Source organism: Salmo trutta, chromosome 8 (assembly GCF_901001165.1).
Source record: "Salmo trutta chromosome 8, fSalTru1.1, whole genome shotgun sequence".
In the NCBI taxonomy this organism is placed as follows: domain Eukaryota; kingdom Metazoa; phylum Chordata; class Actinopteri; order Salmoniformes; family Salmonidae; genus Salmo; species Salmo trutta.
Window position 1 is genome coordinate 9,078,729 of NC_042964.1, and position 20,779 is coordinate 9,099,507.

At 46.3% G+C, this 20,779-nt stretch overlaps 1 long non-coding RNA gene across 1 annotated transcript; it reads right to left on the reverse strand.

Moving 5' to 3' along the window:
- Nucleotides 1-1,397: 1,397 nt before the first annotated feature.
- On the reverse strand, nucleotides 1,398-20,543 carry LOC115197900 (uncharacterized). Its single transcript, XR_003879099.1, has 2 exons — nucleotides 20,465-20,543; nucleotides 1,398-1,433 (listed from the first exon to the last, which is right to left on the reverse strand). It is a non-coding gene; the product is annotated as an uncharacterized LOC115197900 (long non-coding RNA).
- Between the last annotated feature and the right edge of the window lie 236 nt (nucleotides 20,544-20,779).

Genomic DNA, 20,779 nt, shown 5'->3' on the forward strand with positions numbered 1-20,779 from the left:
TGAAATTAAAATAAACTCTGTTGGGCAAAACAATGACCTAATGTACACTAAGTTAGCTTCCGCTCCTTCTCTCATGCTAATGTTGCTTCATGCCTTAAAAAATGATGAGGTAGCTTCAACTACACTATGTTTGCATTTTCCGGTTTGTAACTTTCTTAGTACTTTTACAGCATACTAAACACACGGATGTTGACAGGGGAAAGCTAGCGACCCTTTTACCAGGCTGTAACCACGGTGAGCAGACCCTAACACTCCATCCAGCTCCATCCAGAACCCGCCGTGTGGATGCGTGTTCTGTTGGTCTGCAGTTTCCATTCAGCTTGGCAGTCTAACACCTCTCCTCCTGCGTACTCTCATGACACCAGAGTTCTGGAAGTTGTCACCAACATGTCAGTTTTGAAAACGTCTGACTTTGACTGTTGATTTCTATCCATGGTTCTTGCACTTTTCGGTTACTCTGTCTCTGTCAAACAAAGACACAGAGGGCAGTAACAGAACGGGTGAGAACGGTAGACGGAAATCAACAGTCAAAGTCAGACAGTGTCAGAGCCAACAGGTTGTGGCTGTACGGCATGGTGGGTGGAGCCAGACTTCCATTGGGTAGACTGTGCCTGAGGCTACCGACCTGGGTCTGATTCAATAAGCCAGAGCTGGGTTATATTATACTCAGCTAAAAACCCTACAGGCCTCTCATTGATCCACCAGCAGCTATCAGTTACACACACACACACACACACACACACACACACACACACACACACACACACACACACACACACACACAGAGACACACACAGAGACACACACAGAGACACACACACACACACACAGAGAGACACACATACACACACACACAGGAGTTCAAAGCCAGAGCATGATTCCACTCCTAATCAATTGACAGGACGCTCAGAATTGCCATCCACATGGTGGGAGCTAATGAACAGAGAGGAAAAGAGCATGGAGGTACACTTTGTTGTTCTAATGAATTCAAAGTGGTTGTGGACAGGCATGGCTATAGGGGTGTATGCTGATACGGCATCCATATTAGGAACTCGTCAGCAGAGGGAGTTTTGTCTGACCACTTCATAATGTGGATGCTGTATGTTGGTGATCTGCCATCCTTTAATTGATGTTTTCACTTGGAAATGTTTGCATTCTATAAGAGATATCAGCATGATATGTGTAGGCCAAAGTGATGATTGCTGTTCTTTGTCAAAAGAATACCTACCACACTGTGAATTTGATCTGTCAAAACTGAGGCAAACCCCAGAGTACACTAGGAGGCCTCTGCACGTCTAGACTAAAACATGCTTGATATTTCCTACTGAACTCACGGGCTTGTTGCAGGTTCTCCTCCCTGGGAACTCTAGTGACCCGGAATCTTCTTTTTTTCACTCTTTTCCTCCTTACCCAGCATCTTCCCAGTCAGTCCTCTGAAAGAGAGAGAGAGAGAGAGAGAGAGAGAGAGAGAGAGAGAGAGAGAGAGAGAGAGATGGCGACAGAGAGAGAGAGAAAGAGATCGAGAGATGGCGAGAGAGAGAGAAATGGCGATAGAGAGAGAGAGCGATGGCGAAAGAGAGAGAGAGAGAGAGAGGGAGAATGAGGAATGAGAGATGGTGACAGAGAAAGAGAGAGAGAGAGAGAGAGAGAGAGAGCGAGAGAGAGAGAGAGAGCGAGAGATGAAAGGGTGGGGGAGACAAGGTAAAAGTGTCCTTTGGTCTCATTATCAGAACTCAAGGTCTCACTGTTAGATGACTTCCTGTGTGTGTTGAGGGGTGAAGCCCCCTATGTTAAACCGTGGGGAGGCCTGCTCTAATGTTGAGGGGTGAAGCCCCCTATGTTAAACCGTGGGGAGGCCTGCTCTAATGTTGAGGGGTGAAGCCCCCTATGTTAATCTGTGGGGAGGCCTGCTCTAATGTTGAGGGGTGAAGCCCCCTATGTTAAACAGTGGGGAGGCCTGCTCTAATGTTGAGGGGTGAAGCCCCCTATGTTAATCTGTGGGGAGGCCTGCTCTAATGTTGAGGGGTGAAGCCCCCTATGTTAAACAGTGGGGAGGCCTGCTCTAATGTTGAGGGGTGAAGCCCCCTATGTTAAACAGTGGGGAGGCCTGCTCTAATGTTGAGGGGTGAAGCCCCCTATGTTAAACAGTGGGGAGGCCTGCTCTAATGTTGAGGGGTGAAGCCCCCTATGTTAAACAGTGGGGAGGCCTGCTCTAATGTTGAGGGGTGAAGCCCCCTATGTTAAACAGTGGGGAGGCCTGCTCTAACCATGCTAGGGTCAGACAGTCAGTGGGACTACTGAGCCTCCCACCACAGGGTTGAATGTCTCTATTGTTACAGCTGAGTGGTGTAACCCTAAGCCCCGGATACTGACACCCTACAGGCCTTCTAAAACTCAGTCCATTCCACCACTCCACTCAATTCAAAGGTATATATTGGCATGGGAAACATATGTTTACATTGCCAAAGCAAGTTAAATAGATAATAAACAAAAGTGACATAAACAATAAAAGTGAACAGTAAACATTACACTCACAAAAGTTCCAAAAGAGTAAAGATATTTCAAATGTCATATTATGTCTATATACAGTGTTGTAACAACGTGCAAATAGTTAAAGTACAAAAGGGAAATAAATCATTATCTCTCTTACACTCTGTATCCTTCTCTCTCTCTTGAAAAATATAATATTTCATCCCTCACTCAACCTTCTCTCCCTCTCGTTTACACTCGTTGTTTTTCTCTCCTGTGAACATTTCTTCTCTCACTCTTTCTCTTTCTCTCTCCCTGTCTGTATCTCCCTGTCTGTATCTCCCTGTCTGTATCTCCCTCTCCCCACATCTCTCTGTCTGTATCTCCCTGTCTGTATCTCCCTCTCCCCACATCTCTCTGTCTGTATCTCCCTGTCTGTATCTCCCTCTCCCCACATCTCTCTGTCTGTATCTCCCTGTCTGTATCTCCCTGTCTGTATCTCCCTGTCTGTATCTCCCTGTCTGTATCTCCCTCTCCCCACATCTCTCTGTCTGTATCTCCCTGTCTGTATCTCCCTCTCCCCACATCTCTCTGTCTGTATCTCCCTGTCTGTATCTCCCTCTCCACACATCTCTCTGTCTGTATCTCCCTGTCTGTATCTCCCTCTCCACACATCTCTCTGTCTGTATCTCCCTGTCTGTATCTCCCTCTCTATACATCTCCCTGTCTGTATCTCCCTCTCCACACATCTCTCTGTCTGTATCTCCCTGCCTGTATCTCCCTCTCTATACATCTCTCTGTCTGTATTTCCCTGTCTGTATCTCCCTGTCTGTATCTCCCTCTCTATACATCTCCCTGTCTGTATCTCCCTCTCTATACATCTCCCTGTCTGTATCTCCCTGTCTGTATCTCTCTGTCTGTATCTCCCTGTCTGTATCTCCCTCTCTATACATCTCCCTGTCTGTATCTCCTTCTCTATACATCTCTCTGTCTGTATCTCCCTGTCTGTACTCTCTCTCTACACATCTCCCTGTCTGTATCTCCCTGTCTGTATCTCCCTCTCTATACATCTCTCTGTCTGTATCTCCCTCTCTACACATCTCCCTGTCTGTATCTCCTTCTCTATACATCTCTCTGTCTGTATCTCCCTGTCTGTATCTCCCTCTCTATACATCTCCCTGTCTGTATCTCCCTGTCTGTATCTCCCTCTCTATACATCTCTCTGTCTGTATCTCCCTCTCTATACATCTCTCTGTCTGTATCTCTCTGTCTGTATCTCCCTGTCTGTATCTCCCTCTCTATACATCTCCTTGTCTGTATCTCCCTCTCTATACATCTCTCTGTCTGTATTTCCCTGTCTGTATCTCCCTGTCTGTATCTCCCTCTCTATACATCTCCCTGTCTGTATCTCCCTCTCTATACATTTCCCTGTCTGTATCTCCCTCTCTATACATCTCCCTGTCTGTATCTCCCTGTCTGTATCTCTCTGTCTGTATCTCCCTGCCGGTCAATATACATGTCTGTATCTCCCTGTCTGTATCTCCCTGTCTGTATTTCCCTGTCTGTATCTCCCTGTCTGTACATCTTCCTGTTTCAAACCCTCATGCAATGTGTTTCTCATGCGTTCATTCAAATAAATGATGGAGAAAGACATCCAACATAATACTGTAAGTATCTTCCTATGGACTGGTTTCCTGCACCTCCCTCTCCCTCTCCACACTTAAATGTTCTCTTCATGGCACTCTGGAGATGTGCTTAAAGTGTTCTGTAGGTATGTGTATGAGCTGAAAAACATAATTTTACTGCTTTTACAGGCTCGAAGGTCAAATGGAGAGGCAGTACAATAAGCAAACTAATGTTCTGACTGGAATAGGGTACAACATTTGTCTACTCTTGTGAATGCAATCCACTGGCATGATGCATCAAGATATGATTTGTTATAAGTTATTACACAATGTTCCACATTCTGATTAAATGTGTCAGAGATGGACAAGGAAGTAAGTGGGACAAAGATCTTGTCACGTTGTTGCTTAATCTCTCACCCACTTTCTCTGCCTGGGTTAGTGCCCTACCCTCGTTATCAGCTGTCAATCATATTCTCAGTCTCCACCCATGTCCCTGCCGAGCAACAGAGCCACTGGCCAAAAACCTCAAATAAATCAAACATCCCCTCTCCTTCCTATCAACAAAAGCATCATTATAAAAGATTGTGTGAAGCCCAAATGTGGAAGGGGAGAAATTAAATGAAAGGGGACACAAATGACAGAAAAATAAACCGACATCAATGGGGGAATTTTTTGTAAATATCAAACACAGTCCCCGGAGAAAGCTTGATCGTTCTGGGGACAATTTCTTTCAGTAACAGGGATCGGGCCCTGGAGATTTCTCTCTCTCTATTTCTCTCTCTGTATCTCATCTTCTTCCCCCGAACCTCCTACTCTCTCTCTCTTTCTCTCTCTCCCTGTCTCTCTCTTCTTCCCCCTAACCTCCTCTCTCTATTTCTCTCTCTCATCTATCTCTTCTTCCCCTAACCTCCTCCTCTCTCTCTTTCTTTCCGTCTCTCTCTTCCATCAGACTTACTCCCTCACAGGCTACCATTTCTTCAAAAGGCTGCTGCTTGCCTTGCAGCAGAGTGAGCTGGAGCACAAACAGACGGCCAACATGGTGCAGTATGGGAGGTCTGCCACACACACACACACACGCACACACACGCACACACGCACACACACGCACACACGCACACACACACGCACACACACACACACACACACACACACAACCCACTGGGGGAGTTATTTACTGACCTTAGGAGCCTTGATACAGGGACTTTAATTTGCACAATGTGGAAAACTCCACTTTTAGTTGTTACTTTGTTTTTATAGCCAGAGGGAGGGCTTTTATTGAGATTGTGAAGGTGGACTGGTTGTGTGCTCTGTAATGATAAGGACCGTAGCAGTTAGGCTCTCACATAATAAACCCAGACTGTGTACACCTCCATTATAGTTGACATGAGTCAATAAACAGATACAAAAGCAGTGCACAAGCAAATGAACTACCCTGCAAATAGCAAAAGAATGAAACGAACTAAATGAATGGATTGTACCTAATCAGTGTACACACTGAATTAAATATATTAAATATTGTTATTATGGCCATTTAACAATGCCACATTTCAGAACAAACCGTTTAACCTAATTATAAAGTTTACCTAACACATCTGTTGTTGACCAAAAGTAATGCCAACGGGATTGAGCTACATCCTGCCAACTCACAAATCATCTAGCTGCAGACTTGTGGAGCAAGAACCAAAGGGGGGGGGGGGGGGGGGGTGGAGAGAGAGAGCAGCGCGAGAGGAAGAGGGAGAGAGAGAGATACGGACCAGAACTGCAGCCGTGGCTTGGCAGGACCTGCTGCTGGCATGGTGCACCGACTATCAGCCGTGGCTTGGCAGGACCTGCTGCTGGCATGGTGCACTGACTATCAGCCGTGGCTTGGCAGGACCTGCTGCTGGCATGCTGCACTGACTATCAGCCGTGGCTTGGCAGGACCTGCTGCTGGCATGGTGCACTGACTATCAGCCGTGGCTTGGCAGGACCTGCTGCTGGCATGCTGCACTGACTATCAGCCGTGGCTTGGCAGGACCTGCTGCTGGCATGGTGCACTGACTATCAGCCGTGGCTTGGCAGGACCTGCTGCTGGCATGCTGCACTGACTATCAGCCGTGGCTTGGCAGGACCTGCTGCTGGCATGGTGCACCGACTATCAGCCGTGGCTTGGCAGGACCTGCTGCTGGCATGGTGCACTGACTATCAGCCGTGGCTTGGCAGGACCTGCTGCCGGCATGGTGCACCGACTATCAGCCGTGGCTTGGCAGGACCTGCTGCCGGCATGGTGCACCGACTATCAGCCGTGGCTTGGCAGGACCTGCTGCCGGCATGGTGCACCGACTATCAGCCGTGGCTTGGCAGGACCTGCTGCCGGCATGGTGCACCGACTATCAGCCGTGGCTTGGCAGGACCTGCTGCCGGCATGGTGCACCGACTATCAGCCATGGCTTCGCAGGACCTGCTGCCGGCATGGTGCACCGACTATCAGCCGTGGCTTGGCAGGACCTGCTGCTGGCATGGTGCACCGACTATCAGCCGTGGCTTGGCAGGACCTGCTGCTGGTATGGTGCACTGACTATCAGCGCTGACTGACCGACTTTGCTCATTATTGCCAGACTAGAGAGGAACAGACCAGCTGTGGGTAGCCTGTTTAACCATGACACCCAAGGGGAAAACTGCTGTCTGACAGAATGTAAACAGCCCCTGTCAGGGCTTTGCATATCTATAGATGATGGGCGATACATAGGTGAGTCTTTGAACAGAGGAACGCTGATAGAGCAGGAAACAGAGACAGAGAGATGAGAGACAGAGGAACGCTGATAGAGCAGGAAACAGAGACAGAGAGATGAGAGACAGAGAGAGATGATGAGAGACAGAGAGAGAGATGAGAGACAGAGAGAGAGATGAGAGACAGAGAGAGAAGATGAGAGACAGAGAGAGGATGAGAGACAGAGAGAGGATGAGAGACAGAGAGGATGAGAGACAGAGAGGATGAGAGACAGAGAGAGAGATGAGAGACAGAGAGAGAGATGAGAGACAGAGAGAGAGGATGAGAGACAGAGAGAGAGGATGAGAGACAGAGAGAGAGGATGAGAGACAGGGAGAGGATGAGAGACAGAGAGAGAGGATGAGAGACAGAGAGAGAGGATGAGAGACAGAGAGAGAGGATGAGAGACAGAGAGAGAGGATGAGAGACAGGGAGAGGATGAGAGACAGAGAGAGGATGAGAGACAGAGAGAGAGAGATGAGAGACAGAGAGAGAGGATGAGAGACAGAGAGAGGATGAGAGACAGAGAGAGAGGATGAGAGACAGAGAGAGAAGATGAGAGACAGAGAGAGAGGATGAGAGACAGAGAGAGGATGAGAGACAGAGAGAGGATGAGAGACAGAGAGAGAGGATGAGAGACAGAGGTGTTCTAGATGGTGATTGGTAGGCTACATGACATTTCCCCTCAGAGAGGTGTTCTAGATGGTGATTGGTAGGCTACGTGACATTTCACCTCAGAGAGGTGTTCTAGATGGTGATTGGTAGGCTACGTGACATATCCCCTCAGAGAGGTGTTCTAGATGGTGATTGGTAGGTAACGTGACATTTCCCCTCAGAGAGGTGTTCTAGATGGTGATTGGTAGGTAACGTGACATTTCCCCTCAGAGAGGTGTTCTAGATGGTGATTGGTAGGCTACGTGACATTTCCCCTCAGAGGTGTTCTAGATGGTGATTGGTAGGCTACGTGACATTTCCCCTCAGAGGTGTTCTAGATGGTGATTGGTAGGCTACGTGACATTTCACCTCAGAGAGGTGTTCTAGATGGTGATTGGTAGGCTACGTGACATATCCCCTCAGAGAGGTGTTCTAGATGGTGATTGGTAGGCTACGTGACATATCCCCTCAGAGAGGTGTTCTAGATGCTGATTGGTAGGCTACGTGACATTTCAGACATCTCTACTGGCCTGTGATTCATTAATCTGCTGTGGAGAAGGTAGAGACGGAGTAAATTAAGTTTGAGCCAAAGGTGAGTGTCCACTTTGAAAGAAGCAGGTTTTGAAGAATCCTGCCAGGACCATGTTATTAAGGGGAACGTTATGGAAGCACACGCTTCATTACACATTTTGTTGCTTCACTGCAGAGGAAAAATAGTAATTACATGGATAATTAGGGATGTGAGTGCTAAAGATTATAATGTAGCTGTACGGACAGAACAGACGGACAGAACAGACACAGAACCTAAGCAATTACCCACAATCCACCCCTTTAACATGAGTTATTTCTTCTTCAGTCGAGATATCAACAGATGTTCACTGATGTGGTCCGTAGGATGAATCCCAACACATCAAAGACTCTCTCATCACACACCACAAAGATAATCTAGTCCTATCCCTGCATTTCCATCAACATCAAAAGTTTTAGTATGTGCTGTTTCGGCAAGCATAAAATAGCAACGTTTTGGTTCGATTTTTGACTGAACAGAATCGAATTGATCACCGTCTAGGTTTTCGCAGTCGCCTGCTATAGGACATTATGTCTCCGCTCAAGAGCCACCTGCACGGATCAATGTGGTTGTTCCTGTTGGACTATGTAACCGGCAGCTGATTCATGTCACCTAGAAACGCATTAAAGTGCGCCAGGCGTATAATAATGCTCCTGCAATATTATAGACCTGTAAATAGAGCATCTCCCAGCCCTGTGGGTCCCTCTGTCCCTGTACACTCATTCAGTACAACTGCTGTATATCCACAAAGCATCTTCCTTTGAATGGCAATTCAATCTGGGTCTAATAAGCAAGAACCTACGTTTGAATAACAATTATGTCTAAATCGACTAAGTGCCCATGTTAATGAATGACAATGAAATCAAAAATTCAGTAAGTATTTCCGTGCAAGTGAGAATAGTTTGTCGTCAAGACAGAATAATGGTGCTGCAGCCTATAGATTTAAGTTGACATGCTAAGCTTTTGTGTTTTGTTTGCATGATTGTGACAGCGTTTTTACCCTGCGTTTTGCAATCACCTGTGCAAAGCATTTCAATGAGCTGGAAAAATCAGGTAGTATCGTCTAACCATGCAATTATGGTCTAACCATGCAATTATAGTCATCCGGGAACAAAGACGGCATGATTAACACTTCCTCGGTAATGGATTATTCACCTGCAATTATGATACACTTCACCACCGTTACATATTTACATAAATATTGGCTGCTGCATGCAAGGCTAACTATCATATGTGGTTTCAAGTAACCAGTCGGCAAGGCTCCAATAGCGTTGTCTGACCAATGGAGTTATATGTCCAGTGTTTGGAGGCCCACCCATATGAATCTGAACACTTTAACACTTATAAAGTTTACAGTAATGTACTGTTATATCAAAGTTTATTTGGAATTGAAGGTAACATACTGTAACTGTCACGCTCACTGTCCTCAAACTCCCTGTCGTAAATCAACCAAGGCGCAGCGTGCCTGTAATTCCACATCCTTTCTTGAAGTGAAACCGAACAAAACAATAAACAGGTAAACAGACATGAACGTGACGCAACTGTGGCGCACACAAAACACACACAGAAATAATAATTACCCACAAACACAGCTGGGGAAAAGGCTGCCTAAGTATGATCCCCAATCAGAGACAACGATAGACAGCTGCCTCTGATTGGGAACCATACCAGGCCAAAACAAAGAAATACGAAAACTAGATTGCCCACCCCACATCACCAAATAATAACGGCTCTCTAAGGTCAGGGCGTGACAGGAACCTTTTTTTTACAGCAACTTACAGGTAACTGTCTGCCGGTAAGTTACCGTAAAAACAACAGGATTATTTTTACAGTGTAGGATAACAGGTTCATCTTTTGAAACTGACATAACAGCCATTGCACCTTCACAATGGGGAGCCTTGACTATTGGGGCGACAAGTAGCCATTTTTCCAATAATTTTGTTAAATAATTATATACTCTTTCAAACACACAAGTGTAAACATACACACACAGATATCACAAGTAAACACACACACAGAGAGAGAGAGAGAGAGAGACAGACAGACACACACAGTCCTTGGGCACAAGCTCAACTAATCGACGCAGGGAAACAGTTCCTAAGAACAGCTCTTACTGACATGCTGTGTCTCAGACATGTTGATTTGACTGTAAAAGCTCTTAGTAGAGGAGATGTCTTAACATGAAGAGGGGATGATTCTAGACACAGTAACATCCTCACTAGTCTGACATAATGTCAAGCAGTTAGAAAGTGAATGGGCTGAATTGTAACCTACAGCCTACCTATTAACCGCTTATAGCAGTGTAATGATATAGATAAATATATTACAATGTGTTATCTCTTAATTACCACAGGAAGTGCACACAAAATACCCAAGTTAGACAGGCCCACTGGGCTAAAATTGGACCAGTCCATCTGGCATTTGCCTGAAATGGCAGATGGCCAATCCATCCCTGCTGGGAGCCTGGTGAGCAGTTGTTGTGGGGGGTTCAGTGCCTTGCTCAAGGGCACAATGACAGGCAATGGCATCTAGGAATTGATGCCAGCAAGACTCCGGTTGCCACAATTGCTAAAAAAAAACAGGAAACTAAGCTATCGCTAGTGCCATTAAACATTGTGTACTATCGCCTGTAAAAGGTCTGGTAACTAAATGTTTATCTTTGTCTCATCTGTCGGTAAATAGTAACCTGTCTCTACTCACCACTGCTGGGAAATGGCTCTCTAGATGAGCCTGCACCGTAGATGTACTTGGTTTCTTCCATTTTGGGGGTGTTTTCATTATTCACCAAAAATGCTAGTTTCTGCAAATGATGTCTTTGTTTTGATTAAAGGTGGCAATTTGCAATTGTTATATTTGTTCAGAATGTACTAGGGTTGAATATTTTCCTGGTATTTTACAAATGTCCCATCCCGAGAATAAATCACTTTTCTTCCGGGTTTCCCACCAAAACCGAAAGTGTCATTCAAAAGCATTACAAAGCATATAAACACAGTATGTCTTGATTTGATTAGAGCTTTGATCACCATGACAATTCTAACCTGATGCTAGCTGAGCCTGATTAGCCATACATTAAATACATTTTATGAGTTCTACATTAACGACATTTAATGAGCCCAAGCCCAAAAAAGGCCAAATGACTGTGCCGTTATCCAATACATATATTATATAGGCTATTGCACATTACGCACAACAGAAAACACATAAAAGCCCATAGATGTAGCTAGCTATATTGGATAAATATATCAAACTATCTCCAGGCTAATCTTTTTGAGTGTGAACTGTATTACTGTACTGTATTGTATTATGCTGTATTATATGCAACGGAATTACGCACATCGTTCAAACCATGATAAAACAGAAGAGAACATGCGATTCTGGTGCATCACATTCAGCCTACAAAGTTCCAAGTATAGGCTAGCGAATTTGATTTACATTTTGAAATATGATGGGGCATATTTGTCTAATTAGTAGGCCGACGCATATATACCTTTCATAATATTTCCCCTAATGTTATTAGCCTACCTCCTCTTTCTCTCTCTATTGTTTGTCACGTCCTGGCCAGTATATAAGGTTAATTGTTTTGTAGTTTGGTCAGGGCGTGACAGAGGGTATTTGTTTTATGTGCTTCAGGGTGGTGTGTTTTGTTAAAAGGGTGTTTGTTTTAGTAATTCCGGGTGTTGGTTTATGTTTAGGTATTTCTATGGGGAGTCTAGTGAATGTATGTCTATGTTTGGTTAATTGGGGTTGGGACTCTCAGTTGAAGGCAGGTGTTGTCTATCTGCCTTTGATTGAGAGTCTCATATAGTAGGGTGTGTTTGTGTTTGGGATTGGTGGGTGATTGTTCTGTGTTCAGCCCTAGGCTTTGCCAGACTGTTTGTGGTTGTTAGCTCGTTCTCGTTTCGTTTTGTTATTTTTTGTACGTTCATTGTTGATAGTAAATAAAAGTCAAAATGAGCATACACGTACCTGCTGCATTTTGGTCCACATTTTCCGATGACGATTTCGTTATATCGTCAGAGGACGAAGACAACCGTGACAGAATCACCCACCACTCAAGGACCAAGCAGCAGAGGAAGGAGCAGACGGCGTTCGAGTTGGACTGGCGGGAGAAGTGGACTTGGGAGGAAATTCTGGACGGGGCCAGACCTTGGCATCAGGCTGGGGATTATCAGCGCCCGCAGTGGGAAATTGAGGCAGCCAAGGCGGAGAGGCGGTGGTACGAGGCCAGAGTGTACGCGCTGAAGGAGATGCACGAGAGGCACCCCCAAGAAAATTTTTGGGGGGGGCACACGGGTAGTTTGGCTAGGCGAAGGAAGAGCCGGAAGCCAGCTACCCGTGGTTATATGGAGGAGCGTATGAGGTGGGGAGCGCCATGTTTTGCTGAGAAGCGCACTCTCACCCCCATACGCACGCACAGTCCGGTGCGAGTTATTCCAGCCCCTCGCAGGTGCCGTGCTAGAGCGGGCATCCAGCCTGGTAGGAGGATGCCTGCGCAGCGCATCTGGTCGCCGGTACGCCTCCGAGGACCAGGCTACCCAACTCCCGCTCTACGCACGGCTACCATCAGGCCCCTGCACAGCCCAGTCTGTCCTGTACGAGCACTCCGCTCGTGCAGGGCTACTAGTTCCATCGAGCCAAGGCGGGTTGTGCAGGAGGTAAGATCTAGACCGACTGTGCGCCTCCATAGCCCTGGGTTTCCAGCTCCTGTCTCTCGTGCGGACCCGGAAGTGCGTCCACCCAGTCCGACTCATCCTGTTCCCGCTCCCCGCACTAAACGGCAAGTGCGTAAACCCAGCCTCGCCAGTCAACAGTCGTCGGAGCTGCCTGCCAGTCAACAGTCGTCGGAGCTGCCCGCCAGTCAACAGTCGTCGGAGCTGCCCGCCAGTCAACAGTCGTCGGAGCTGCCCGCCAGTCAACAGTCGTCGGAGCTGCCCGTCAGTCAACAGTCGTCGGAGCTGCCCGTCAGTCAACAGTCGCCGGAGCTGCCCGTCAGTCAACAGTCGCCGGAGCTGCCCGTCAGTCAACAGTCGCCGGAGCTGCCCGTCAGTCAACAGTCGCCGGAGCTGCCCGTCAGTCAACAGTCGCCGGAGCTGCCCGTCAGTCAACAGTCGCCGGAGTGGTCAGACTGCGCTGAACTGCCGGAGTGGCCAGACTGCGCTGAACTGCCGGAGTGGCCAGACTGCGCTGAACTGCCGGAGTGGCCAGACTGCGCTGAACTGCCGGAGTGGCCAGACTGCGCTGAACTGCCGGAGTGGCCAGACTGCGCTGAACTGCCGGAGTGGCCAGACTGCGCTGAACTGCCGGAGTGGCCAGACTGCCCAGACTGTCCCGAGTGGCCAGACTGCCCAGACTGTCCCGAGTGGCCAGACTGCCCAGACTGTCCCGAGTGGCCAGACTGCCCAGACTGTCCCGAGCTGCCAGACTGCCCAGACAGCCTGGAACGGCCTGAGCTGGAGCCACCTCCAAAAAATAGGTGGGTTGGGGAGGGGGGGTGTAGCACAGTGCCGTCGTTGACGGCAGCCACCCTCCCTTCCCTCCCTTTAGTAAGGGGGAAATTTTCTTTTGGGTATTGTTTGGGGGTATTTTTTTTTTTTTTTTGTTAAGGTGCTTCCGGGGTAGCACCTTTAAGGGGGGGGTACTGTCACGTCCTGGCCAGTATATAAGGTTAATTGTTTTGTAGTTTGGTCAGGGCGTGACAGAGGGTATTTGTTTTATGTGCTTCAGGGTGGTGTGTTTTGTTAAAAGGGTGTTTGTTTTAGTAATTCCGGGTGTTGGTTTATGTTTAGGTATTTCTATGGGGAGTCTAGTGAATGTATGTCTATGTTTGGTTAATTGGGGTTGGGACTCTCAGTTGAAGGCAGGTGTTGTCTATCTGCCTTTGATTGAGAGTCTCATATAGTAGGGTGTGTTTGTGTTTGGGATTGGTGGGTGATTGTTCTGTGTTCAGCCCTAGGCTTTGCCAGACTGTTTGTGGTTGTTAGCTCGTTCTCGTTTCGTTTTGTTATTTTTTGTACGTTCATTGTTGATAGTAAATAAAAGTCAAAATGAGCATACACGTACCTGCTGCATTTTGGTCCTCATTCACCGACGACAACCGTGACATTGTTGTTTCCTTCCTCGCATTCAACAGTTAAATGAAATACATTTCGTTGTCCTTATCTGCATCATTCTAATTACATTGGATAATATAGGACTAGAATTAGATTGAGTAGGCGTTCACTTCTCCTCACGAAGATTGAATGGTTACGGGTCTGAATAAATGACTGCTGAAGCCCAATGCCATCATGAGTTTATTCTTCTTTCAAACTACTGCTATATTTAACGTTCAGCAAAAAAGAGCATGCGTCCCTCTTCGAATAGTCTATTGGTATAAGAAATGCCAAAAAAAATGATGTCCAGCAAGCTCTTCTAGTCTGCCTGTTCCTGCATGGGACTCCAAGAGCTAAGGAGAGTTTTTTTAGGGAGAGGCCAGTGGAGCACAGGTGCGTGCGTATTGCGCAAGAGACAGATGCTATAAGTCAGAAGCTTATTATGCATAACTCATCATTAATTAGCTAAATATAAGGCTAATACTGCATTGAATGTATTACCTGAAAGAGGTAGGCTAGGACATCTACAGTACACAGTGCATGAGTATTCAGACCCCGTGACTTTGTCCACATTTTGTTGCGTAACAGCCTTATTCTAAAATTGATTAAATAAAACATTTTCCTTATCAATCTACACACAATACCCCATAATGGCAAAGCAAAAACAGGTTTTTAGAAATGTTGGCAAATTTATTACAAATAAAAAACTGAAATAACTTATTCACATATGTATTCAGATCCTTTGCTATGAGACTCAAAATTGAGCTCATGCGCATCTCTTTCCATTGATCTGTCACAATCGTCGTAAAGATGGGACCAAGGCGCAGCGGGAATGTGTATGCTCATCTTCTTTATTCAGATGAAAACCAAAATAAACACTTAATACAAAAACAACGACGAAAAACAGTCCTGCGAGGCACACAGCTACACACACGGAACAACTACCCACAAAAACCCATAGAAAAACACCCCTACTAAATAGGACCTTCAATTAGAGGCAACGAGGAACAGCTGCCTCCAATTGAAGGTCAACCCAATAAACTAAACATAGAAATAGAAAAACTAGAATGAACATAGAAATATACTAACATAGAACATTAAACCAAAACCCCGAAACACATAAAACAAACACCCCCTGCCATGTCCTGACAAAACTACAATAACAAATAACCCCCTTTACTGGTCAGGACGTGACATGTTCACCCTTGAGATGTTTCTACAACTTGATTGGAGTCCACCTGTGGTAAATTCAATTGATTGGATATGATTTGGAAAGACACACACCTGTCTATATAAGGTCCCACAGTTGACAGTGCATGTCAGAGCAAAAACCAAGCCATGAGGTTGAAGGAATTGTCCATAGAGCTCCGAGACAGGATTGTGTCGAGGCACAGACCTGGGGAAGTGCACCAAAAAATGTCTGCAGCATTGAAAGTCCCCAAGAACACAGTGGCCTCCATCATTCTTAAATGGAAGAAGTTTGGAACCACCAAGACTCTTCCTAGTGCTGGCCGCACGGCCAAACTGAGCAATCGGGGGAGAAGTGCCTTGGTCAGGGAGGTGACCGAGAACCCGATGGTCACTCTGACAGAGCTCCAGAGTTCCTCTGTGGAGATAGGAGAAACTTCCAGAAGGACAACCATCTCTGCAGCACTCCATCAATCAAGCCATGATGGTAGAGTGGCAAGACGGAAGCCACTCCTCATTAAAAGGCACATGACAGCCTACTTGGAGTTTGCCAAAAGGCACCTAAAGGACTCTCAGACCATGAGAAACAAGATTCTCTGCTCTGATGAAATCGAGATTGAACTCTTTGGCCTGAATGCCAAGCGTCATGTCTGGAGGAAACCTGGCACCATCCCTACAGGGAAGCATAGTGGTGGCAGCATCGTGCTGTGGGGATGTTTTTCAGCGGAAGGGACAGGGAGACCAGTCAGGATCGAGGGAAAGATGAACGGCGCAAAGTACAGAGAGATCCTTGATGAAAACCTACTCCAGAGTGCTCAGGACCTCAGACTGGGGCAAAGGTTCACCTTCCAACAGGACAACGACCCTAAGGACACAGCCAAGACAACGCAGGAGTGGCTTCGGGACAAGTCTCTGAATGTCCTTGAGTGGCCCAGCAGCGACGCTCCCCATCCAACCTGACAGAGCTTGAGAGGATCTGCAGAGAAAAATGGTACAAGTGTGTTACTGGTGTGCCAAGCTTGTAGCATCATAGCGTCATACCCAAGAAGACTCGAGGCTGTAATCGCGGCCAAAGGTGCTTCGACAAAGGACTGAGTAAAGGGTCTGAATACTTATGTAAATGTGATATTTCTGTTTTTCAATTTTTTTTATTAGCAAAAACATCTAAAAACCTGTTTTTGCTTTGTCATTATGGGGTATTGTGTGTAGATTGATGAGGTATGGAAAAAAAACGATTTAATTAATTTTAGAATAAGGCTGTAATGTAGCAAAATGTGGAAAAAGTTTTGGCCAAATAACTTCATTGTTTTGCTCAACCTCTCTGTCAACAACCTCATGTCTATAATTTGTCTGAATTTTGTACATATATTTCACGATCCAGTCTTCTCCATCATCTGCACTATATACAATCAGCCTCCTGCCTCTCTCTCAACTGTTACCACAGCAACTAAATAGGCTGCCAGGGCGCTCTGTCATAACAGTCTCCTTGAAGTGGACGCTGCACAGAGTACGGCCAGCCTCGGCCGGCAGACAGACAGACAGTCAGACAGACAGTCAGACAGACAGACAGTCAGACACACACATGCTCCTTGAGCACAAGCTCAACAAATCAACTAAGGAAAACAATTCCCTAAAAGCAGGCCTCCCTGACCTTTCTGACATGGACAAATCAGTTGGGATTGACATTTTGTATTATAGATGGGCTATGTACAGGTGCAGTAATCTGTGAGCTGCTCTGACAGCTGGTGCTTAAAGCTAGTGAGGGAGATAAGTGTTTCCAGTTTTAGAGATTTTTGTAGTTCGTTCCAGTCATTGGCAGCAGAGAACTCGAAAGAGGCGGCCGAAGGAGGAATTGGCTTTGGGGGTGACCAGAGAGATATACCTGCTGGAGCGCGTACAGCTGGTGCTGCTATGGTGACCAGTGAGCTGAGATAAGGGGGAACTTTACCTAGCAGGGTCTTGTAAGATGAAGATCCATTTATTTTCCATTTACAAGAGAGAATAAAATTGACTATCATTACAACAAAATTGTTCTTGTACTGTTGTTGAGAACATTGCTGTTCGCAATTGATTCTAAAGTAGCACAAACACACAAAATGGTGGGGGATTGCTCCACACGTGTGTAGTGTGGCGCAACCACAAATCTTTCAGATTACAGTGGAGAGGCATACAGCCAACCACAGAACACAACCACCACTCAGCCTAGCCATTGTACTGAAAACCACTAATCACCACCAAGAATCTCAGCCTCAAAACCCACAAACCCTTGCAACTCACAGGATATAAGATATGAGTCTTCCAGGGCTTGTAAGGGATAACCGGCCAGGCCGTACCCAGCTCGAGGAGAACGTTCTGGGGCAAGATCCAGGGCTGTGGTGTGGGAGCCCTGGAGCTCAGCCAGCCAGGCTGTGGGACCAGAGATGGATGTTTACCAAACATACCCCCCAGGGAGGTCAACTCAGTGTTTATTCTCAGACCTAGACCCTATTTTAACTCATTCAATCTGGAGTATTTCCCTTATTGAACCCACTTGGTTTCCTTTAAGTTATTTATGGGAGGCATTTTTCTTCAGGCATGATGATGGACAACTGTGGCTCTTTGACAGGATGTAATGACGGGGGCCATTTTGTCTCTGTCTCACAGTGACCTTCCCTTCATGCCTGTCTGTGTTTATAAGGCACCATGTCACCGGCTATGGCTCTCCCCCTGTATGCACAAGGAAGCAATTAGCCTAACTCGTTGTGGTTAAGTAATTGGTGAGAACAAGATTGGAATAATTTTCTCTTGTCAAAATCACAGACCGGGGAAAAAACACTCACCAACACATCAATCCTTTCATCTTCCTTTCTTTTTTTTACGAACTTGAGGGTTGTTATATATTTCAATCCCATTATGCCTGCATGGGCAGGTATTCAAATGTATCTCAACACATTCATTTAAAACATGCATGTTTCTTTGAGGGAGAAAAGCTCAATAAATTGTCTTTACAGAATGTTAAGTAGCTGTTTGGAAAGAAAATAACTAATTGAATCTCTCTCTGGTTATTTTTCTAGCTGTTAAGACGTCATCCAGGAATGCAAGCAATGCTCTTAGATCAGTGTCATAACATATACGGTCCATTGTCCCACGAATTCTCAATGCCTTCGACCTACGAAGAAAGTAAAGATCAGGATAGAGGACAGAGGACAGGGAATACTGGCCCTCTATGGTACAAATTGATTCCAGAGGTGTTCTGACATAGACATGGCACTAGAATGAGGGATTGAGACATTGAGACGTGTGTGTGTGTGTGTGTGTGTGTGTGTGTGTGTGTGCGTGTGTGCGTGTGTGTGTGTGTTTGTGTGTGTACGTGTGAGTGTGTGTGTGTTTGTGTGTGTGTGTGTGTGAGTGCACGTGTGAGTGCGTGTGTGTGTGTGTGTGTGTGTGAGTGCACGTGTGAGTGCGTGCGTGTGTGTATGTGAGTGTGAACTGTCCCCCACTGATCTCCCATTGGGTCATGACGGCCTGGCCCGAACCATTCTCACGCTCTGACTGAGCCTCCCCAAAATACAACAGGAAGTTAGTGGGTCAGACCGTGGAAAGAAGGCTCTGTCAACAGGAGGAGCAGGGGCCTGGTAGCCTAAAGTGTGTGTGTGTGTGTGTGTGTGTGTGTGTGTGTGTGTGTGTGTGTGTGTGTGTGTGTGTGTGTGTGTGTGTGTGTGTGTGGTTCTTCTCACTGCGGGGTATTTTTAGAGTCCGTCAGGTTCCAGCTGAGTCTCAGCCAGGACTACATCAATACAAAGCAACAACACCCACCCACACGGAGCCCTGACGACACAACCCAACCGTGACCACAGCCTTGACCCACCGAACCGCCGTTTGTCGTACCCTGTAGTAGACTATAAATTGGGCCGAAAAAAGGGTACTCCTTTCTCCCCAAGGGGCTACGGTACTCTGGGAGATCATTCAAAGCAACACTTAAAACATTCAAAGAAAACTACATGAGGTCCTTGGAGTGAGGAACACAGCCATTGCTTCTCAAACCACAGAACATATTCAATTAAACTATCTAAATGTGTAATCACATCATTATTAACACCCCCGCCCCCCCCCATTAAAACTATGATGTCTATGACATTAGTAATCCACTCTGAGTAAGGTCTATTTTCATCTCGTACTATACAAATGTACATTGATGTCTGTGAAACATAAGTACGGTAAGACAGGTGAGACAAATCTAGGCCTACAGGAGTGGATAGAGGACAGGAAAGAGGTGAGTCATTCTCACATGGTTTTATAGACGGACCCCATGATCCATCTGCAGGCGCCAAGTGCTTTCAGTATGTTGGTGTGATTAAAGAGAATAGCAGGGGCCTGTACTACACTCATCGTGGCCCCTGTCTGAGCTGTTTGTGTGAGAGAGGAGACTTCCTTATAACTCCCACTGTTAGGGGGAATTAGACCGACCTGCTGCAAAGACACATCCAAAGGATGTCTTGAAGACCTTGAGTTAAGGGACAATTGGAGACGTTTTACAAAAAAACACTGCCGGAGGCTGTTGGCGGAAAAACTTCAATTTGACTTCTGAATTGAGTAGATGTGGTATTTCAATATCATTTTCAGTGAGAGGAGGGGATTTACCCTGTTGGATTTGAGCAATTCCAGTCCTGTAGTATACAGACATTTAAAAAACAAAAAATGGCTGTGCAAAAAACACTCCGACAAAACCGTCAATGACAACAGTCTGAGAAAGTGATAGGCAATTAAAACAAAACTCACAATTTCTTAGTGGGTCCCAAATATTGTATGACTTCCAGCCTAAACAAACGATTGATCATCCTGTTCCAAATAGGAGACCAGAGGATCAAGTGTTGAAGACATGTGGAGCGGAGCCAAACTCACGTCTCCCAGTCTGTCAGTAGTCCTTAAGGCTGCATGCCTTAAAAGGGAAAAAACACCATATGACTAAGGAATATTATACAGGCAGGCCCCACTCCTTTCCAAGCCAATGTAAAATTGGACTATGACTCTCGCTGTCGCTGTCAGAGAATGTGTGGAATTTCTGTGTTCGTGTCAAGCCGAAGAAGCGTAGGCCAAGAAGAGGACAAACAAACTAGAACAACACAAATAAGAAGCCAAATACCCTTGAGAGGATGAATGAGCGTGGAACGCTGTGGACATCCCTCAGAGACATCTTCTTCTCCAGGAGGAGGGAGCACAGGAGAGGAGAGGAAAGGAAAGGAAAAGAAAAGAGGAAAAAAAGAGAGAGGGAGTAGGGATGTACAGTACTGTTCCTCCTCCTAAGGGAGTGCCTACTTGCCCCCAAAGCAAATGAGAAAGGGGGTCAGAGAAAAAGAAAGCGAGAGAGAGAGAGAGAGAGAGAGAGAGAGAGAGAGAGAGAGAGAGAGAGAGAGAGAGAGAGAGAGAGAGAGAGAGAGCGAGAGATGATGGATGGATG